Source organism: Chiroxiphia lanceolata, chromosome Z, assembly GCF_009829145.1.
Source record: "Chiroxiphia lanceolata isolate bChiLan1 chromosome Z, bChiLan1.pri, whole genome shotgun sequence".
Taxonomy (NCBI): Eukaryota; Metazoa; Chordata; class Aves; order Passeriformes; family Pipridae; genus Chiroxiphia; species Chiroxiphia lanceolata.
This window is the reverse complement of record NC_045671.1, coordinates 37,915,065-37,937,440: the sequence shown is the minus strand read 5'-3', so window position 1 is coordinate 37,937,440 and position 22,376 is coordinate 37,915,065. Positions and strand designations below refer to the sequence as shown.

The 22,376-nt window shown below is 40.1% G+C and overlaps 1 long non-coding RNA gene across 2 annotated transcripts in view; it reads right to left on the bottom strand.

Moving 5' to 3' along the window:
• LOC116780792 overlaps positions 1-22,376 on the bottom strand; it is a 57,350-nt gene that overhangs the window by 29,821 nt on the left and 5,153 nt on the right. For both annotated transcript variants that reach the window (XR_004354626.1, XR_004354625.1), the window contains exon 2: positions 1,044-1,143. This is a non-coding gene — a long non-coding RNA (uncharacterized LOC116780792). The remainder of the gene's footprint in view (positions 1-1,043; positions 1,144-22,376) is intronic.

The window sequence follows — 22,376 nt, the reverse complement described above, 5'->3', positions numbered from 1 at the left end:
CCACCTTTAACCTTTTGCAATTGTAAATGTTTATTAACGTGACACAAAACATAGCTCCTGTTCCAAGTGCTTGGCATGATGACAGGACAGTTGTTCCCTCTCTCTGGGCTGTGTGAGTGCTCAAAGATTATTTTTTTTTTTACCCACAGGGAAATTGCCTGTAGCAAATTTAACATATTTGGACTAGTGTGAACTGGAATATCTGTGTCATTACTCTGTCAGTTCATTAGGACAGAAAAAGTAAGGGCACACTTCATTGTAGAGAACCATGGGTCTTTATTTTCAGCAAAAATGGTTTAAAATCAGGGTTGAAAAGATATATCACATTGTTCTAGAGAATATTTACATATCTTGGAATTTTTTGAACTACTTTACTGAAAATCTTTAAGCCATACTAGGGCAAACAATGCTTGGTGTAAAAGTTATGCCTTCAGGTGGCTGTTTGCTTACTTTCTTCTCTGTGTAACATCAGAAACTGCCATAGCTACAGATAAGTATCTTACACCATCTGATAACTGAAAGTAACCCTTTTACACATTTTTAGCCTGGCTTTTTTGAGGATATTGACAATTAGAATAAAGTTTGAAATAAAATGAGGGCAAAGGTGCACAGGAGCTGGGAATTAGGCCAGTCACTTATCTGATACCGAATTACAGTTTGAAATAAAATCAGGATGATTTGCTAGCAGTTAGAAAGTGAAGCTGGGGGAACCTCAGCTGAAATGGCTTTGACTTATGTTTGGCAATCATGGCCATACTAACACTACTTGGATCATTTAGTACCTAACCAAAAAATAAAAATTTTTTGAAGTCTCTTTGATAACTGCAGATTGTTATATTTTCTCTCCTTTTTTTGGCCTACATATTTATTAACGTGTTGGAAAGTATTTGAAGTCCTACTTTGAGGGACAAGCACATTGACAGTAAAATTACCCCCTATGATTCTACTCACTGCCACAGCAGAAAATAGGAGTAAAAAAAAATTTCCTTTGTAGAGAAGCATCATTCACTTGCAGAAGTAAGGGAAAATTTCATGCTGCTTACCTCCAGAAGAGCTTCCTTCCCCTTGTGTGACTGATGGGGAGACCCCCCACTCCTTAGGTCATTGTCCTCTCTTTTAGCATTTCTGTTTGCTTCAAGTTACCTGTCAACAGAGTGAGAGAGAAGATACACCTCTGCACCAGCGCTTTGGGTTACCAATTATGAAGGTCTCCCCTTTACATTTTGGTTGATTATTTAGGAAATCTTCTCCCTCTGAAAGTAAAAGGCATCTTGGGACCAACATATCCTTAAAAAGAGATTCTGGTGTTATTTTTGTCTGACACATGGCTGCAGAAAGATCTGCATTTAGTTATTTTTTAGTACGATATGACGGGTTCCAATAGGTCTCAGCTCAAAACCAGCATTTCCCCTCAACCTCATCCCATTTAGCTGTAATGAAGCAACCGTTCAGACTAAGACATGACAACACGACACCTGTGAAAATACAAGGTCATAAATACCATGATGTCATCATAAATCCGCAGTAATTAAATAAAATTTTAAAAATTACAATGTCTTTATTTCACACCATATATCACACACAAGGCAATCCTGAAAGTGCAGATGTTGAGGCAGTAAGAAACTCAGCACCATGCACAGGAGAAAGCCCAAACTTCTGCCTGTAGGGCTGAGGTATGTGTCATTGCTATACCATTACATGGTCTCTGAAGTCCAGGTTTCTGTTAAGTTCAGTGGACTTTGGATGTGGTCCCAGATGCATGGCTTAGAACATCATCTTGTATATGTGCTACATTTTCCCTCTGATTCAAAGGTTTTGTCAACCTGCAAATGCCTGCAAGCAGCTCACAGACCAAGACAGTCATGATTCCAGAGCCGCACCATTTTCTTTCAGCTTTTGAAAGAGTAGCTCCAAACCCCAAATCCAAGCTTTGTTTAGTCTGTGGGCTTCTTCCTGCCCTATGGAAATACCTGGGAACCACACTTCAGCTTTCTCCTCCTCTGCCTGTCAGACCAAAGGTCAAATCATTGCAGCAGAAACTAGAGGTGTTCAGGGCCAAGATTTCAAAGGGCAAGAGCTGTGTTTGTGCACACAATATTTGAATGCGCACTTGTTCCATGCCTAATCTCCCTCGAGTGCAGGAGAAAAGGAGTGGATTTGCATTTGTAAGATAGTTGTGTCATGCCCCAGAGCTCATTTGGCTGAGGTTGCCATCTACCACTTTGTAGCCTGTGATTTGCATTTGTCCATTTTGCTGACAGCATGGGGGAATGTGTGGATCCAAGAGGGATAAATTAGATTTTAATCTTTGACAGTCTGCCCTCATGCCTTTTCTAGCCATCTGGGAACTTCCTATTCTGCATTGCCCCTGTACCATGGCTTCTGCCAAGGCTTGGGTGCTTTCAGCTGTGCCTTACAGTCTGGTAAGGCTTCATTTCTCTGTGGCACATGTAGCCTGGAAGGTGGCTCAATCTTTCGTCCTTTCCACTTCAAAGACCCAAGGCCAAAGGAGCATGTCAGAAGAAAATCTGCCCTGCTCACAAGGATGGAGTGCTCGATTTTCTGCAGGTATTGTTTGAATAAGTGATGTCCTGCTTCAGGACATTTTTCAGCATGAGATTCATGCAGGTGCTTTCATCACAGAAGTGAACTACTCTCTGCTGAATAGATGAGTTCACAAAAGAAATAATTAACATTAGAGGAGGGAAGAGGAAAAACAGTAGGTTCAAATCATTGGCATTCTCTTTCCTTGGAACAATTCGACTGACTTTGTGCCCTTTGTGTCTTCACACTGTATAGTTCTAGTCTAAACCTTTCTGCTTTCGTTCCCCATAGAGATATTCACATACTGTTTCGTAAGTCCCCTGCTCTTTTCTCAGCAGACAGGTTCTGTGTCAGCCAGGAAGTTTCTCTTTCATTCTGCTGCCAGGGAGCTCTGAAAAGATGAGCAAACCCTATGAACCCATTTTCAGTTAGTTGCATTAGCCCACAGGGATAGGTGTTGCAATAAGTGATATCTGATGGTGGCAGATATTTATCTCCATGGCTGCATGAATTTTACAAATGTACCAACTGTAGCGCAATCACCCTTTTTCTGGGAGATGCAAGTGTACTGTACACTGAGGGTAACTGATAGATTGTCAGACTTGTGGTCCTTTAAGGGTTAAAAAGGCCAGAGGCAGTGTGAGAAAGCTCTTTTTTCACAACATTTCTAACAAGCTGAACAAAATCCAGGCCTTGTTTAATGAGCACATATTTTATACAAATAAGCTCAAACGAGCTTACCCATCTCTAATTGAACTAGAAAGGAAGCATTTGTCCTAATTGGACTGCATAACTGAAGAATTAATTGTGTGGCTGCTTAGAATTGCAATCCTATGGCCCAATTCACAGAAAATACCTTCATGGTAGGACATACACAAGTTTGCTCCTGTCTTTTTACCAACACATAGGCCTATGTGTCATTTTGATGCTTTGGTTTTGTTTTTTAAAGAAAGATTGGTCACGCAGACGTACATGGGCCTTAGTAGAGGATAAGTACAGTATTTCAATATTCTAATTAGGCCACGAAAGAATAGTTCTCATTCACTGTAATTAGGTACTCAGTTAGTTCCAACAGGGGAAATGCTGCGCTAACTTATTTACAAATATCAGAAGGGTGACTATTCCATTGACTTGGCTTACAGAAACAAAAAATGTGGCATGGGAATTCATATTTCCTTCAAGTAAGGCCTGGCTCTGTGCATGGCACTGCAAGAAGCTGGGAAGCTGTTGAAGAACCCTCTGTGTTCAGAGTGTGCTTGTTGAAACAGAGGAGCAACATTGCTAAACATCTTCTCCCTGTGAATCTTGCAAGTCCCTCCTGCTCTGTTTACCAACCAGAGCATGTTTCAACGACTGATCATGCTGTACGCTGCTGTGAGAGAGGAATGACATGTACCTAGCCCTGAGCATTACCAGAAGGGCTGTCAGCACAGTTCCCACTCCAAGATCTCTGGCGATGATACATGAGACAGGGAGCTGCACGGCGGTCAGACACAAGCTGGGACCTGAAGCAGGTTGGCAGTCACAGAAATCTCACTTTGGCTTGTAAACTAAATACTTTCTATAGGATCCCACCTGAAACTCTGCTTGTCTCTGGCCAAGCTCCTGACTTCGTTTTAGTCCTTCTAAAAAGGTGTTCTCAAAGCAGTAAGTGATTTAGGTGCCTAGCTGTCTTTGGAACTTTTCTGCAAACAATATGTTGAAGTACTTCAAAAGGCCATGAAATTCCCTGTTGAGAAACAGTAGCTGTGAGAACACCACCCTTAATGTTTCATATGCTCTAGCATTAGCAACAATATAGGCCCAGTGTCAATTTTGTCTTGGCAGGGCGTGAGTATAATGTAGGTCAAGACTTGAAGATTTGGCTACATATAAATGTGAACAATGGAGAAAAAACCATGAAGAACTGAATGATAAGTTTTTCAAGCTCTTCCCAATTGTTCTGTCTGCAAGGAGAGCTCTGTTGTTCTGCAGCATGGAAAGTAAAGATGTGTTATATTAACTGCTCAATTTTCGATTCTGTTTGATCTTTCAATAAATAGGAAGTTTATTTGTTAGACTTATTTCTTCTTCCTGTGTCAGGTTTTCATTTAAAAGTTCCAAAAGTGCCTATCTGTCTTTTCCTTATTTAGGACTTTTTATTGCTTGAGTCATGCCTGTTTTCATTTATTTTCCAAGATGTACATGAAGTGGACAAAAAACCAGAGGATCTTCCTAAATTAGACACAGTAAATAGAATTGGAGACCTGAATAGGATACAAGACAAAATTAAAGACTTTCAAAAAAAACCAATCTGTATCATACAGTCACTGCTGTAAATCTTGGTGGACCAAATTTAGCCAGGAAATGCACAGAATCTGGCAGAATTTTTCCTCCAGAGCAAATGCTCACATTCAATTTAAAATGTACCAGATATGTTAACAGTATGTGTGTGCTTTTCCACATGTCCTAAGTTAAAGCAAAGGAACGTGAACTACAGGGACCAGAAAAAGAGTTATAAATGTACCTCTTATGGACAAAGTTCTGCTATCAGCACCACAGGGTGCCACTTCTAAACCACTGGCACCCAAACTTTCTGCACTTCTGGGTCTCTGCTGAGAAAATGTTTGGGTCCACAGCAGGTATCTGTCTCATGATCAGGTTTCCCTAGGTGGGACCCGATTTCTAACACATGCCATCAAAAACACCTGCCAGGATGCCAGAGCTAGCAGCCTGTACACTCCTCATTTAAAGGGAGTCTCTATAGGGAATCTCTAAATAACGTATAAAACATCAGTCATTCTTTGGTTTCCTGAGGTTCAACCAACTCAGCTAGGGTTAATATAGAGTCACTGTTAATGTACAATTCTGTTGGCATTTTAAAGAGGGAAAGTAAACAGGCTTTGACCCTTCTTGCTTCTACATGGGTCAGTTGTAATGATTCATGCCCAGGATTTTAAATAGGCATATGAAGAGAATGATTGCACCTCCTTGTGCAGGTAAAGCAGTACAAAACATCGCATCTACTTTCTAGGATTTTTTATTTAAATGAAATTCTGAAGCATTGAGTAAAAGTTTACTCCTAGGATATGTGAACAGTACTGTCAAGGGCCTGTGGAGGATTATAGCATGTATTTTTTAATCTGTACAACTGGCAGTGGTATGTGAACACAATAATGGAAAAAGAAGACCCCATGCAAAGTAACAGCTAAAAGATGAGCTCTTCTAGCCTGTATGAAAGAGCTCAATGATTGCAGTCCAGTCAGTGACTTAAATGAAGAGTTCAGTTCTCTGGTGTTCTGTGGGAAACAGGTTGCACTGCCAAAAGCCTTGACACATAATTTGATGCAGTTGGCTAGTCTGCTGCAGTGAGAAGAGCCTGGAGCAGTCCGGAGACCAGATTGACTTGCAGTGATAGGGAAAACAATCGCTCTTTTCAGAAAATTGTGGTCTTTGCCTGACGGCCTATTCATATTATCTGAGTCTATATCATATTATCATATTCCTTAGTACAGGAAATAATACTTTACCTAGTTTAAGGGTATATATGTTAAGAACTTCTGGTTTTATCCATGGTAGATTCATTGCAATACTAGGTACTAAGTAAGGGGGTACTTCTTAGCCACACTCTTCAGGAATACAGCATCCTCAGGCAACCACCTATGTTTTTAATTTAGTCTCTTGAAATTACTGTGTAGCATTACTCACTGCTTTCCCAATGCACTCTGTATATCTTGGCCTGGAGTCCATCTATCTCACCACAGGAATGAAGAGTTAAAATCTGCCACCACTCACAGTGGTGTAAATGCTGAGAAAGTACTTGAGCCCAGTATACTCATACTGGATTTATGTAGATGTAAGTGACAGCAGAATTATTAAGGGTTTGTTTAATACCAGCAAAAATCTATGTTGTTTTATGATTCAGTCTCTAGTTCTCAATCACTTTGCACTGGACAAGTTAAAACAATATTTGACACATTCTTAAACAGCAGGGTATAATTTATTACAAGCCAATTACAAAAGTGTCACAAGATAAAGGAGTCAATTGGTTAGACTGGGCAGACATAAAGAGCCACTGATAAGATTCACAAAATCAAAAAGAAATAGGAAAAAAACCTCACAGGGTCAAAGACAGGAAGATCTTGCCTCTTCATGAAACTCATGTTTCTCTTTCAGTTGACAAATGTTCATATATTTGGGAATGCTGTAGGAACACCTACCTGTCTTCTTGGGACAGAGGCAGTGTGTGCCAACTGTCTAAGGCTGCCTGAAGGTAGAGTAGGCCCAGACTGTTTTTGGAGTGGTATATTGACAATGATTTATGTCTGGTATGATAGACATAACAGAGAAGATAGACTTCTTGTCAAAGGAAGTTCCTATGGAACAGCATGTTCTGTGTAACTCTCTCCTGCAAGAGAGCACGGGGATACAGTGTGCGCAATCAAAACGGAGCTGCAGGCAACTGTAATCAGTGAAGGCATGTTGAGCACAGGCCAGTCTCGGGAAAGCTGTAGGTGATGCTTTCTCTGCATATAAATGAGGTCTGCTAGTCATAACTTGTGTCTTGAACCAATTTCCTGTTCAGAACTGTATGCTCATATATTGTTCAAAAATCATAAATTGTTCTTGGAATAGCACTTTCCTTCTCATGAAGAACTGCTTAAAATTATGGTTGTGGAGTCACAAATCCCCCAAAATTTCTTCGCATGGTTTGTGAGCCATGTCTCTGTCACAATGAGAACGTGAGTTCACCATGCAAGATTTTCTGGAGCCAATGTAAATCGTCCAAACTGTGCTGAAAGCAATATGACTGTTCACATCAATGGAGCAATTGCCTGTGTCTCTCCAGAAAAACTGAGCTTCTCAGTTTGCTGCTGCAGCTGGTACATAAGTTTGGAAATGAGGAATCATCTTATTGTGTGCATCACCTCGTCCAGGCACACCTTAAAAAGGTGACAGAAGAAAAGATTCTGAGATGCCTCAGAAAGCCTCTACTCTAATACACAATGTAAATTATTTTTCCCATCCTTTGCATCTCGTCATTTTTCTCATAGTCATGTGAATCTGTAGGGTATTCCAAACGTCAAAATATTCTTCAGCTCTAAGTAAAAGAGACAAAGTAACACAGCCTGGCTAAGGGTGATGGGGAATGTCCACTCAGGGTCCAACACAGGTTGTAGGTAGTGCAGGAGTGAACACTTTATTAAAATTGCTCCCCTTTATATAGAGGAGCTCAGAGAACTTTCTGGAGTATTACAAACAGGGGGAGGAGTTCGTTAAAGGGAAGGTTGCAATTGGATACAGAACACAAGGGGAGGGACTACAAATGAACATGGATAAAGTAGGAGGGGTGACGCTCTTGTCTAGGAACAAACCATTACGAAACTGGGGATAGGCATTTACCATTCAACTTGCAAATACCAACTTAACATAAACCCATCATTCTACTCTGATAACTTTTCTCCTATTAAGTTATGTTCATTGTCTTAAACAAAGTCCTCTTCTTCTGCTGATTCTTTTAGGGCTACAGTCCATTTTCGGTAGGCTTCTATTTGTCTTTCCTCTGCATCCACAGCAAAGTCTTGAATTGTTCAGCTTAATGGCATGAGACCATTGCTCAGTTGGCTGTGATAGAGTTCTCAAAAAAGATCTTGCAACAATATGTCAACAGGACAGCTTCTTTTCTGTAGAGGCTAATTTGAAAGTCGTTGTTTTGCTGATGTCCTAGCCACAGAAAGCCTTCATAACAAAGCTTGTGCTTGGTTAGTATTTCATACCATACTATTGGAAAGAGGTATAATGCAAAGTGGAAAAGACCAAAATTCAAAGGAAATGGGGTGCAGTCAGACTACTCAAGAAAAGAAAGAAAGCATCAGCAGAACTAATGTTCATCTTCTTATTAAGAAAAAGTTCAAGATGACTTTCATCTTTTGAGTAATATCTTTCATTAACCAAACTGTGAAACACCACTAGGTTCTTTAAAATATCTTTTTGGGAGTAACAAAAAATTAAAAGTGTTCTTTTAAGCTGGTTTCCTATGAGTCTAATATTCAGACATCACATTCTTTTAGTGAATCTGCATATATACACGTTAAGACAGTATGTGAATAAGCAAAGGAGGTAGACTTTATTAGGGCCCCAAGGTGAGGAACTCTTTCAGAAGTGCTTCTTGGTAGCTTACCTTCAGTAAAAAAAGGACACAAAGTCAGAAGAACAATGTGTGCTAACTATTTTCTGTGCTAACTATTTTATTTCTTTTCTAAAATCCAAACTAGAAGAAAGGGCTAATTTTATTTTGGTTAAGCTGCATGATGCAACCAAAAGCACCCAGAGATGAAATACATCATTCTGCCAGGGCTACCTTCTAACTTGTGTTTCTATCATGTGGTAAAAAAACCCAACATCTGAGTTCCCTCCTTAGAGGCCTACTTCTCATTTCCCATACTCCAGCTATGTCACTTGAAATGGGTAGGTGGGATAACAGTAAAAGATGCTTCAGCAGAGTCTGCTATATGAGACAAAATTAATACTTTGTTTATGGCCTAAATCTGAATTCTTCAGCATCTCCACCCCTAACATCATTTATTTGTTCCTAGTTGATGTAAGATAATGTAAACTACTTTGGAAGTTCTAACAGCAAACACACCAACTTCTAGACCAGTTCTGCATCTCTAGAAAAACTATAAAAATGATGCAACAACAAGGTCATGGGTTCAAGATAGAAAAGCAACATATGGATATGAGAAACTAAAGATGATAAGGCAAAGTTTAGGAGATGTGACAGTGCCTATCTCCATGTGGGTACAAAAATGATAAGATTTGTTTTTCCTGTCCCACAAGCTTGCCAAAGGGAAGAGAATTCTTCAGGATGCCCCATAATTTGTCTATGTGGTATTGTCCCAAAATCCTTTGCAGAAAGTGCTACAAGTCATAGAATATCTTGCAATTAATAAAAATCTATGAAAGGCAAATGTTCTCCAATACAGACACTTCTCCTTAATAATAATTACATCATCAGAAATAATTACAGATTGATGAAACATTGCTTGATTAGCCGAAAAAGAATCTTTTTTAAGAGATCTGTTAAGATACCAGTATTGCCTGGTATCATTCAAAGAACCATTTTTCCAAATGTTTGTACCCTTACCTTGCTCTGAAACCTAGTGCTGTGTATGTAGGACTGCTTACACAAATTCTCTAATTTATATTCAAAGTAACAAGAAAATTCCATAATGAGTTGCAGGAGGAAACAAGCATCTTTAGATGGTAATTAGTAATTTAGATAGTAATTAGATTAATTAAGACCTTAATTAAGAGGAATGAATTTCACACTTTCCCATCTGAAGTTTAGAAGACAATTTTGTGTGTCCATTGGTACATCAAGAATCAACCATGATAATAAAACCATAATTGAGATATTGATTTTATTTATTCTCATTTGAGCAAGATATTGCAATGGTGTCTTTTCTTGACTACTCTGTCTTCTTTACTCCCCACTACATCACCCTGAAGTCATGTTTCTCTTCTCCTGTTCCTCCTTATGTTCCTCTCATGTTCTTTTCTTCATCAATATCCTTTCCAACTTCTTTTCTTTTGAGAAAAAAAAAAAATTTCTCTTCCATGGTGTCCTTCTGGCCATTCTTTTTGGTCTTTGTTCATTCTGTTATCTACCAAAATTTACAAACTTACTATTTGTAAAAGACTGCCATCTAAGTAGGCAGACGAGTATGCCTTTGGCTCCTTCCTCTTTCTCCTAGGCATGGGAGGAGAGCTGGAGGGGGTGAGATGGCAGCTACACGGTCATGCCATACGAATGGTGTGGCTTCCTTTGCCATTTTGAGAAGTAAATGCCAAATAGAGAAAGATCTCGAGCAGATAGGTCTCATTCTGCAACCGTGATCTTTGAAAGAGTCCTTCACTGACAAAGTTTCTGGGGAAATTACTCAGGCATGACTCCTGCCTTTGGGTGGCTGTTTGCCCTTTTACCTTTTGTGAAGCTCATGGCAAGAATTAGCGACATCAGCACCAGAAATGCCAGCTCATCTCCCCACTTTTCTCCTGATGCCTTCCTGTGATCTTGCCAGAACCTGATTCATCAATGATTCATGAATGATCCACAGAATCTCATGGTGGGACTGCCACATATCAGATTGGATGTCCTGCTCCTTGTATAAGGAGATTTTTCTCTTTCTGTTCCAAGGCAGTCACTGTTTACCCTTAAAAACGTGACCACATAAGCGTGGTCACTGTATTTTACCAAAGAAATGCAATAAAATTAATGGACCTACTGGTCTGCTGAAGACTTCTTGATGAGAATGGGGATCACACTTCTTTCAGCCTAACTCCCCATGAGGGTGCTTGTTATGGCAATGTACTCATAGGAATACCACCTAGTCCATCCTTCGTTCTCAGATAATGGTCAATTACCATTGCTCAAGAAAGTAAGGATGAGGCAAGTACCTAGTTCAGGGTTGTTGCAATTCAGTTCTGAATATGGTGTTTGTGCTTAAGCAAAGACATAAAATTATGACCCAGTGAGGACAACATACTCTTTAGCTACCATTTATGTTGTGGTGCCTGCTGGCAGTGTCCTCATACTTCCACAGAATGGAGCTGATTCACTGGGACTTCAGCTGCAAAAGGTAAGATTATTCTGAGCAACTGCCACATCAGGTTATCCATGCTGCCTCTGTGGAGACACAAACCCTCAGTGAAAATAGAACAGTAGTGCCCATATTTCAACAAATTCCAATTTAGATGTTGATAGTGTAATTGTTCTTGAAAGATTGAAAGTATATCCTTAAATACAGCAATGTCAAACAAAGCACAAATCCTTTGATGCTTAGTGAATACATAGGACCAAATATACTTTTCAGCCAGATTTTTTCAAATTTACTGTCGTCAATAAGCCTACACAAGCATGACTGAAAAGAAAACTGTCTCTCAAATGCTGGTCTCTAATGAAACTCTAGTTAATATGCACCTATGTTGAAAATGTATGTGCTGGTTGATTCTTTTCTCTACCATATCTGGTTGTAGAAATATTTTACCTATGGATTCTTTTACAGGTCAAGCATCCATGTGATTCTTTTTGAAAGCCCTGGGTAGTACTGGTAAACCAGAAGTTTGAGCTGAAGCTTTACAGGAAAACACCAACACTACTATCCTTCATCTTTGCTCAGAAATCCTGTTAACATCAATACTGTCTGACCAACCTAATCTCCTTTTATGAACTGGTGACCTGCCTGGTGGATGAGGAGAAGGCTGTGGATGTGGTCTATCTGGACTTCAGCAAAGCCTTTGACACCGTCTTCCACAGCATACTCCTGGAAAAGCTGCAGCCCAAGGCTTGGACAGGGGCACCTTGTGCTGGGTTAGGAACTGGCTGATGGCCAGGCCCAGAGAGTGGTGGTGAATGGTGCTGCATCCAGTTGGCGGCCGGTCACCAGTGGTGTCCCCCAGGGATCAGTGTTGGGCCCAGTCCTGTTTAATATCTTTATCGATGATTTAGATGAGGGGATTTAGTCTACCACTAGCAAATTTGCAGGGGACACCAAGGTGGGGGGTGTGTTGATCTTCTGGAAGGCAGGAGGGCTCTGCACAGGCACCTGGACAGATTAGAGAGTTTGGCTGATTCCAACGGGATGAGGTTCAACAAGGCCAAGTGCCGGGTCCTGCACTTTGGCCACAACAATCCCATGCAGCGCTACAGGCTGGGACAGAGTGTCTGGAGAGCGGATAGGCAGAAAGGGAGGATTGACAGGAAGCAGTGTGCCCAGGTGGCCAAGAAGGCCAATGGCATCCTGGCCTGGATCAGGAACCGTGTGGCCAGCAGGACCAAGGAAGTGATTCTTCCCCTGTACTCAGCGCTGGTGAGGTCACACCTGGAGTGCTGTGTCCAGTTCTGGGCCCCTCAGTTCAGGAAGGATTTTGAGGGGCTGGAGCAGGTCCAGAGAAGAGCAACAAGGCTGGTGAAGGGACTCAAGCACAAGTCCTATGAGGAGAGGCTGAGGGAGCTGGAGCTGTTCAGCCTGGAGAAGAGGAGGCTCAGGGGAGACCCCATCACTCTCTACAACTCCCTGAAAGGAGGTTGTAGCCAGGTAAGAGTTGGTCTCTTCTCTCAGGCAACTATCAGTAAGACAAGAGGGCATGGTCTTAAGCTGTGCCAGGGGAGGTTTAGGTTAGATATTAGGAAGAAATTCTTTACAGAGAGGGTAATCAGGCATTGGAATGAGCTGCTCAGGGAAGTGGTGGATTGTCCGTCCCTGGAAGTTTTTCAGATGAGACTGGATGTGGCACTTAGTGCTATGTCTAGTAACCATGGCAGTGTTGGATCAAGGGTTAGACTTGGTGATCTCAGAGGTCCTTTCCAACCCAGCTGATTCTATGATTCTATCTACATCTACAAAATGATTCAAGATGATAGATTGAGGAATACCCCAGATGATGGCAGATAATAGAAAGTTGGAAGGAGCACACTGCAGCTTATTTCTTTTTTCTGGCTGATCTCTGAAATGCTTTGGAGCACATCTGAAATAATTAAGATGAATAGTGCATATCTTGTTTCCTAAAAAGATTTTAACATTTGTAGGGATTGTTATTTTGTCTTGAGTGACTACTACCTGTGTCACAGGTCTGATTGACTCCTGTCAGTGTAAGGTTACTTATACATGCTGAATCAGTATTTCTGTTGGTGGCAGTAATCTGCTTCATTTTTTCCACAATAAAAATTGCTTAGAAAGACAATAGAGTGAATGAATTTCTGGTAGTTCATTTAGTGGTGTTTCATTGTATATTCTGTCAGAGACAAAAAGGGATGAATGGGAGGAATTGCTAACGCTGCATACTTTCAGGCAACGAATAAATGAGTAAATTAATTAGTTGTACCTGGTGTAATTTCTCTAGAAGATTTAGTTGCTGAAGTTCATAGCAATCACAGAATCGAAGGAACAAAACCAAGCGGAATGATTATGCTGTAACTCACAGAAAGCACAGAGCTCAGCCACCATGTACATTTGGAGCTCTTTTCCACTTTGAAACATGTTTGTAAAACAAAATATGCATTTTGAAAAATGTTAGTACTCATTTCATGCTAATTTTTGTTTCTGACATTGAGGCTTTCTGGGCTGACTATTACCCACCAGTATGAGCAGTCAGTAATACTGCATTCTCTTATCCTGAATTGCAATGGGACTGGATGGCTGCTATGGATTTTCTCCAGTGGGAATGTCTCTGTGTATGCACCATTAGCTGTGATGTATGCAGAATGTTGAGGCACATATAGACATCCTTAGAGACCTGTTATCATTTAGGTGCATCTTAACAACATAAGGACAGTGGAAGAGGATGCTGCTTGGCTGGTTTTGCCCTCATTCTGTCTGACATCCAAAGCAAAACTGAGGGTCAACACTGTTGCAGTCTCAGACAGAAATGTGTATTGAAAATTTATATTGAAAAGCATATTGAAACATCCATGACAGAACCATAAAGAAAAAGAAACTTATAACACTAATTCACTATATTCACAGTGTTTTAACCATGAATTGTGATAAAAATGTTAAGGTATTTTCTTCTTTATGCACAGTTTTCCTCATCTAGGCACAATGTCTCATCATAGCTATACCTAAGAAAGAAGATAATGGAATTTTGTCAATGCCTTAAACTCACAGACTGATAGGTCAAAGCCAAGGGGACCAAATACAAGCTAGCCTAGTCTGACCTCCTATGAAACAGTTGCCAGAAGGCAGCAGCCAGGACCTATACGCTACAGTTTCCTTCTCTGCCTATCAGAACAGCCAATACAGTGACTTTAGCCTGCTGTAAGCACATCACTGAGAAAATTATGTGGAAGAGCTGTCACAATTGAAATTGTACTAAAGATCATACATATGTATATGTATTTAATAGGGAGAGAATCCCCTCCCAACTCACAAGGGAATGGGAATACAGTGATTGCCCTACTGACAATAAAAACACCTTGTTGCATAGCTGTTTAAATCCTGGTGACATTGTCAGAGAAGGAGCTCTGCCTTCCAGGATTATGGCACCTCTGTACTTTGGGGAACAAGGTACAGAGGTGCCATTCCAATTTCTGATTCCTCAGACTTACAAGAATAAAATCAGACCAGTACATTCAGTTGGTACCTCACAGGAGAATGCAGGACTTCAAGAAACTTTTGGTGGCTGAAGATCGTGACTTTACAACAAAGGCTTATACCAATTCAGAAATCAATTTATCAGTGTTTCTACAGCTCAGCTTCTTTCACAAACTACAGATCTTCCACTTTTATCCCTCATTTGCTTAACTTAGGTCATCCTTGACTGCAGTGGTATACTCCTGTTCTTCCCTCATGGTTTGTTTCCAAGCTAGCAAAAAAGCCGCATTCTTTGGTTTTGACCATGACTGTTTCTACTTGAGTTGGTGCTGCCCCCAATGTTTCTGCTGTTCATAACTGCAGCTTTAATTTAGAAGTACTGATAAGCCATAGGCTTTATGCCTTGATAGATCCCACACTGGTTAGGTTGTAATGTTTAGGATTTGGGTAAGTCTCCAGCCAGCCCCTTTGGTTGCAATTAATTTGAGTGCTCAGAAGGATTGTGAAAGCTCTGTGGCTGTTTCAGACCCAGCAGATTCTGCAGCAAGAAGGACCTCGGGGATTTATCAATGAATCTAGAGTAGTTCAGAGTTCCTTGGTTAATAAAATCTAAAATAAAATGTTGGTTATCATCATTATAATTATACAGTTACACAAGTTAATTCAACCTGATTAGAAACAGCCCTGTGAAGAAACCACATGTTTTACCTCTTTTTAAATGGTTACAGTGAAACAACTTCTCACAGCTCCTATCTAGGGAGGAAAAAAAATAGCTAAAACCAAAGAAAAACACTGATTCAGACTTTCAGCTTGTTCCCCTGTGTGATGTGGGGAAGCAGTGAAGAGAGAGAAAAGGGTCTTGCTTCTCCCCTTTTCCTCATTTATTAGACTCTAATATTTCTAGCTACAAGGAGGACTAAATAAAAACCATATTATCTGTGGGTTTTAACATTAGATCAGCTGAAAACTGTCCTCCTTTACTAGGAAGTGCCTATATTTGCCAACAATTCTTTGTGTCTGACTCATTTCCTTACTACCTCTCACCCCTCCTCTGTTTTCTCTTAAGGGATTGACTTTCCTCCACCTCAAACAAAAATAATTTCTTTGGCATATGAAGGTCAAGGACCGATCTTCTAATGTCTGCCTGCTTGCATGCCTGTCTCTCTCTCTCCCCCTGTCTCCTTCTATCTGTCTACTTCTCTAAGGCATCTATCCACATAAAACAGGTTTTGCTTCAAATTAAGGCACTTCTTTTTTTTAAAAAAGAAGGTGAACCTAGATGTGCCGCTTAAGATTTCCATATTTAGTGATGTGACCAAGAAGTCTACCTGTGCTCTGCAAACCTGACTCAGTAGTCGAATAGTAACTTAAAGCAATGTATGTAACAGCAGAAAAGATTTATTTTAAGACCTCTCTCAGCTCAAAGTTGAGTATCAAAGCACTCTTCCTCCTTCGTGAAAAGTTCGAAGGGGCAAGAGCTGCTTCAATGGGCTATTCTCTCTCAGATCCAATAATATATCATGAATAAGAGAAAGGTAGCATGTCCATTGTTCTCTATTTTGATGATGCCCAAAGCTTGAAGGATGCTCTTTGTGCATTAAGTGGGTACTGAAAGAATTTAACACTGTCCTTATACTGCCTTTTTCTTTTTGAACAGGAGATAACTTTATAGTATATGATATACCGAAGGTAAAGCACAGAAGAAAAACAGCTGCAACCTACGTAGGGTAGGCAAGCATGCTTTCAGCCCTGCATTTTTATGATTTAACCAACAAGGGAGTAAAGGGTGGAACACAAAAACTGCAGCCTTACTGCTAGCTAAAAAAACAGATGCCAAGGCAATTAGTCAACCCAGAACAAGGAAAAGCCAAGCTTTTTAAGGAAGCAAGAAACCTTTAACATCTTCAAATCCCTTTACTCAGTAGTGGCTTTTTGTTTCCACTCTGAGAGTATATTTTCACTCTCCATTTTAGATTTTCACTTACTAAATAATCTACGTCTAAATTACTAAATAATCTGCAACTTTTAGACTGCTTTTTCTTCTGGCACTGTGTGTCATCTCAGAGATAAGTATTGTAGATAGATTGGTTCATCAGAGTAGGATGGAAAGCAAAAAAGTTGTAGAGTAGAAGAGTGACCAGGGAAGAACTCTGGAATTTCTGTATCCTATAGATGATCAATAGGCTAAGATGACATTTTATCTTTTATAACCAGGGCTCAAATAGAAGAAGAAGCTCAAATGTGAGTAGAGATTTTGTTATTCATCCTTAGATATAGTAATAGAGCCTGGCCTTCAGGGAACACAAAAACTTCTTCCTGAAGGTCAGATGGCCTTTCAGCATCTCAAAAATGGAAATCAAAAATGGAAACATTAGGCATCTTTAATTGCTTTTCAGAATTGAAATCCTGTTGTGCAGAGTTGCAGCCTAAAGAGATGCCTTTTTCTAAACTCTGGCTTTGCAAATGCTACTGTCCAGGACAGTGAGGGAACCAGTTAAAATGCTATGTAAACTTTACAGAATTTGTAGAAAGAGATACTGAAATTATAGTCTGTAAGTCTTCTCACAACAATGTCAACTCTAAGAGTAATGCTTATTCAGTTGGGAATGGTAAACATGACTACTATCAAAACATACTTCCTGCCAGCACTAAGCTGTGTAGGGTTTTACTTATTACTCCTAGAGGGTTATTCACACCATCAAATTTGGACATCTCACTTAGGTATGATTCAGAGGATCAACACTACATTCCTTAAAGAGTCAGCAGAGAGAGATGAGGGCACTTCCCAGGCACACAGTAATTTGTGTAATTAGGTCAGATGCCTAATGCTACATAAAGTGTATGGTTTGTCTGCTTCCTGCAAGGGCCTTGCTGGCCTTTCTAATCCTATGATAGCTTCCCTGGATGAGATTTTCTTGGGGTGACAAATGTGTCCATTTCTCCTTTCCCTGCCATCACAGCCTCAGCTATCAAAACCCATCCTTTAATTTTTGCTTCTTACTGCTGTGACCATTCTGTACTTTGCTCCCTTCCCATGACAATCATGAACCTCTGTATGAGAATGAGGATTGTGCAGAGGGTGGCCATGGTGGGGATGGTAAAGGCGGGGACAGGCATGAGCATTAACGATGCAGACAACCATACACAGGTGTAATGAACGTTGTGGATGCAAAGTGCAGCTACTCCTGGTGCATCCTTCAGTCACCCTGATCAGTAGCCTTGGCTTTCTCTGTTCTCTGCTTTGCTGTACCTGTCAGCTCCTGAGACGCTTTTTAAGTGTTGGTAAACTGCAGGAAAAGGTACAAGAGGAATATATATAGTTATGGTCTGCTGTGTTCAATATATGAGCTGAATCAAATGTCTCTATTTGGCATGAAAGCATGCTGCAAGCACAACCCTTCCCTGCATTTTGAACATTTTGGTAACTGGTAGCATGAACTACTCAGGAAACATTTGCGCCTCCATAGAAAGTTTAGACAAAAGTGGCAAACAGTAATTTCAATGTCAAAAAAAGCAACATCTCCACAGACCAACTGTGACTATTATTCTTTATACAGACTGAAAAAATAAGGTGAAGAAACAGACCACGAAATACCATAACTAAAATTGCAGATGTCTGTCTAGCCCAGAATGCTATAGATCCAATGCTCAGAGCTAAAGCTGAGAGTACCTGAAAGTGCCCAAATGCTTAGTTGTAAAAACAATAATCAAAAGCATAGTGTCTGGCTCTAGGAGCAACTCCAGCTCTAAGTGGGCTGGGGAAAATTAACCCTATATTTTGTAGACTGCTACACCTTTAAATTGTTAATATAAGTTCAGCAAAAGATATTGCCCTAGGCATGACCAATTTTAAATGTTGTATTTGCATTCATTATGTTTTAAAATAACAGTCTGGGTAAATTAGTCCCATTTGGACCACATCTGCTCTTTCTCAGTTGCTGGGACTCTGATGTATCAGAAATGAGTGTGAATGGAAGATTTTGAAGTTGCCATAGTCTCCAGAAAAACCTTTTTACCCCTTTACCACTTTAAATAAGATATATGATAATAATGTTTTCAAGTGTAATTTTAGATCATAAAGTTTTCTTGTGATATTGCACCATGTAGTCTGGGCTTTATCAATCTGGCTTTGGTTACCAGTAGTGCTAAATGGGAAAAACAAAACTCCACATGACTCAATGATACTTGAAAATAGTTAAATCATAGTCCACAATAAAATTTTAGAATTCAATACAATACATTTTCTTAAGTTGATCTCACTTTCATTAGAGCAGCAGTAAAGAAGCAGCACTAGAAGGAGTTTATGGGCACAGTGGGCCAAATGGCCCCACTTGGGGCAGGACAGAGGTTGCCATGAGTGGCAGCACTGCCCTGGGAGCACTGGAAGGTGATGGGGTCCCACAGCTCTTGAGTACTGACACAGTCCCAGTACATCACATTGGGACAATTGAACCATCATGGTTGGGGGTGGGAACTGCATGATCCTGGAAAGACACAGCAGTTGCAGGGAAATAGTTTGCAGAGGCCCATAGAAGGCAGGTGAAGTGCCTGCTTCTGTCACGTAGTTGCCTCATCCTCAGTTTCTTAGTGTTTAAATATGATTAAACTTCTCCATTACCTGCAGAGCTCAGTTTCACTGCTTTCATCTCCATGCTGTCTTGCAGAGCAGAGCTGCACCTCTGCCCTTCCACCTTGTCAAGAACAATCACAATTTGACTTTTCCTCTGGAAACCAGTGTTTTAGTAAGGGTTGGGTGCAGTAGTCAAAGGCCTGGTGACTCAGCTTATGAATATCACTGAAGAAATGGATGCATGAGTTCCTTTCTTCTTGGTTTTCTCCTTCATGACTCAGCAAATCCAGCACCAAGTACTGGCAGTTGTGGTAACAGCTCTGGGACCTGTCTTCTTGGCTTGCACTGCGGAAAATTCAGTGAAAGTTCAGACAAGCACAGACCAGATGTCATGATCTGAATGCTATGAAATCTTGCAATCTAATTTAAAACAAAGACTTCAGACTAAATTAAGTATAAGAAAAAAGGATCTTTCCTCATCTTCAAGATCAGTCTTGAAGTCTTTTGCACTCTCTCACTGTGCACAGTTGCTTGTTGTATCATCATCTTGGCAAATGTTAAACATGAAACCAGGATCATTTGGAGCAGAAGACAGTTGTGCTTTTACACAGAGTTCATTCTTGCAGAGGACTTGGACACACACCACATTGTGTATGTGTGTGCAGAGAACATAGTGTTAGAAAAAGAAAAAAAAATCACCAAGAAGTGCTGTGAGAGTACTTTTGCTCATAGAGCTGATAATTCTAGATGATAGTAATTTTGGCTCTCCCTTCAAAGTCTCTAGCAATAGAAAATCAAAATAGAAATCAAAACAGGAAGGACAAAGGAAGATGAAAGAGAGAAATATTAATGATAAATTGAAAAATTATACACATGAAACTATTCAATCCAGAACTGAAGACAAAATGATTGCCAACTAATGTTTTAGTCAATCAGTATGTCTCCCTGCCTTTTACACAAAGGCCAGAGATTAAAGTAACTAAGTCGTACTTAGATGTAGTATATTTTCAATTTCAGAGGAGAAAGAGACTCCAAGACAGCTATTTCCTGAAGATTTAAATGCTTTGCATGAATCTTAATTTCCACCAAGAAAACAAAGACATAAAATGGAATCTGAATGTTATTTACAGAGGGAAACTTTGGATAATGTGCATGAAGGTTTCAAAGCCTCAAATATGTAGACTGGGATCTTTTAGAAATGAAATCAGTCTTGCTAACTGTAGAAAACCAGTGGAAAGAACTCAAAGAGCAAAATGGCAAACAACTGTTGGAAGGGAGCAGCAGGCAAAGAACAAGTGCCTATTAGAATCACAGAGCCATACGATGGCTTGAGTTGGAAGGGACCTTAAAGATCATGTAGTTCTAATCCCCCTGCCATAAGCAGGGATGCCACTCACTAGATCAAGTTGCTCAGGGCCCCATCCAGGCTGGCCTTAAACAATTCCAGAAATGGGGCATCCACAACTTCTTTGGGCTTCACTACTCTCTGAGTAAAGAATTTCTTCCTAATATCTAATCTAAACCTGCACTAATTCTGTTTAAAACCATTACCCTTTGTTCTGTCTATATCTGCACATATAAAAGTCCCTCTCCATCCTTTTTATAAGCCCCTTTAAGGTACTGGAAGGCTGCTAAAAGATCTCTCCAAAGAGATCTTCTGTTCTCCAGTCTGAACAAGACCTCTCAGCCTGTCTTCATAGGATCTTCTTTTCATTCTGTGGTCATTCATCATAGTCCATAATAGTTTGTGAAATTAAATTATTATTGATGCTTTGACTGAAAAAATAATCCCTGGAGCAAGGGAACAATCAGGACCTCTAAATAAAAGGCCTTGTTCTCGCATATTTTTTTTCCTGTGTTTCATTTCTTTGCTATTAGAGTTAAAGCAGCAGCATGGTCATCTGAAAAATGCTGGAAACCTTTGCTCTTCAGCAAGTGCAATGGCAGCTGCGGCAAAAAGATTGGACTTCCTGTTGGTTCCTTTCATCCGCTGCAGAGGGGAAGAAGCTGCAGGCTTCAAGATCTGTTGGTCTGAGTTCTGGGGTATCCCGTGGACACCCTGGCTCACAGGATGAGGCTCTTGGCATCTGCTTTGACATGGGAGCTTACTGCAACCTCAGAAACACTGCATTACCCTCCAGGATACCAAATAGGGACCTTTGTAGGCCTCTGCCCCTTTTGTGAGCCTTGCAAGGATGTCTCAGAGGCTGAATGGAATCTTGCATGGAACCAGGTGCCTATATATCCCACCTGTGCTGTCCTTAGTATCTGGTGGTAGATATCACACTCACATCCAAACGGAGAAAGAAAATAAGTGGGGTTCCCTTTTGGAGACTGGATCTGTTTCACGCTTTTTTTTTTGAGAAAAACTGGAAATATTTTTGATAGCATATATAGCAAACATTTTGAGAAAGAGTAGTAAAATACTGAGGGAGATATGTTGTTCTTAACCAGTGACAACACAGATGATTAAACATTAAAAATTCAGTGTGTGAGATGATTTTTGTAGTGTTCTTGTGATTTCATTAAAATCACTTCAGATATGATCCAGGTCTGAATCTTGCACTAATTTTCTTCGAAGATAGTTTAAAAATAGGTCAAAAGCTATTTTAACTCATAAAGAAATTAATATTTTTTAGTAAATCCTAAGAAAATTCATTTTTACCTAAAAAGCATATGTAGTATTTCTGAGTCTGATCTGTTGAATTTTTCATGGACAATAGTAGCAATTGTTTTCTTTCCTTTTGTTACAAAGTTTGACACACCCATCCGTATGGTAGACCCGTAATCTGCCTCCTTAAGACTAGTGACTGTAGATTGGCAGTAGGAGTCTTAGACAAATTCTGAGGCCAAAGAGCATCTTTTTCATTCTTGATAATGTATGAAATTAACACAACTCTGCCAAGAGCAAACACCTAAGCCTCTGTGTACAAATATTGGGCAGGTAGGTAAGACATATTTCGACTTGTCAGGTTGTTTCACTTTCTAAAAGCAGTAATTTGGAAAATGGAAAAATATATTAATAGAAGCCAACTCTTCCACAATATGTACCAAAAGCCTCTTTAAATACAGACCTAAAACTTTTTTTCTTTAACCTTGTTGGGGTTTTTGTCTTCTTTTCTTTTTCCTTTCCTTCCTTTTCTTTCTTGTGAAAATTGCAGAATTACCACCTGTTTTCATCACCATGT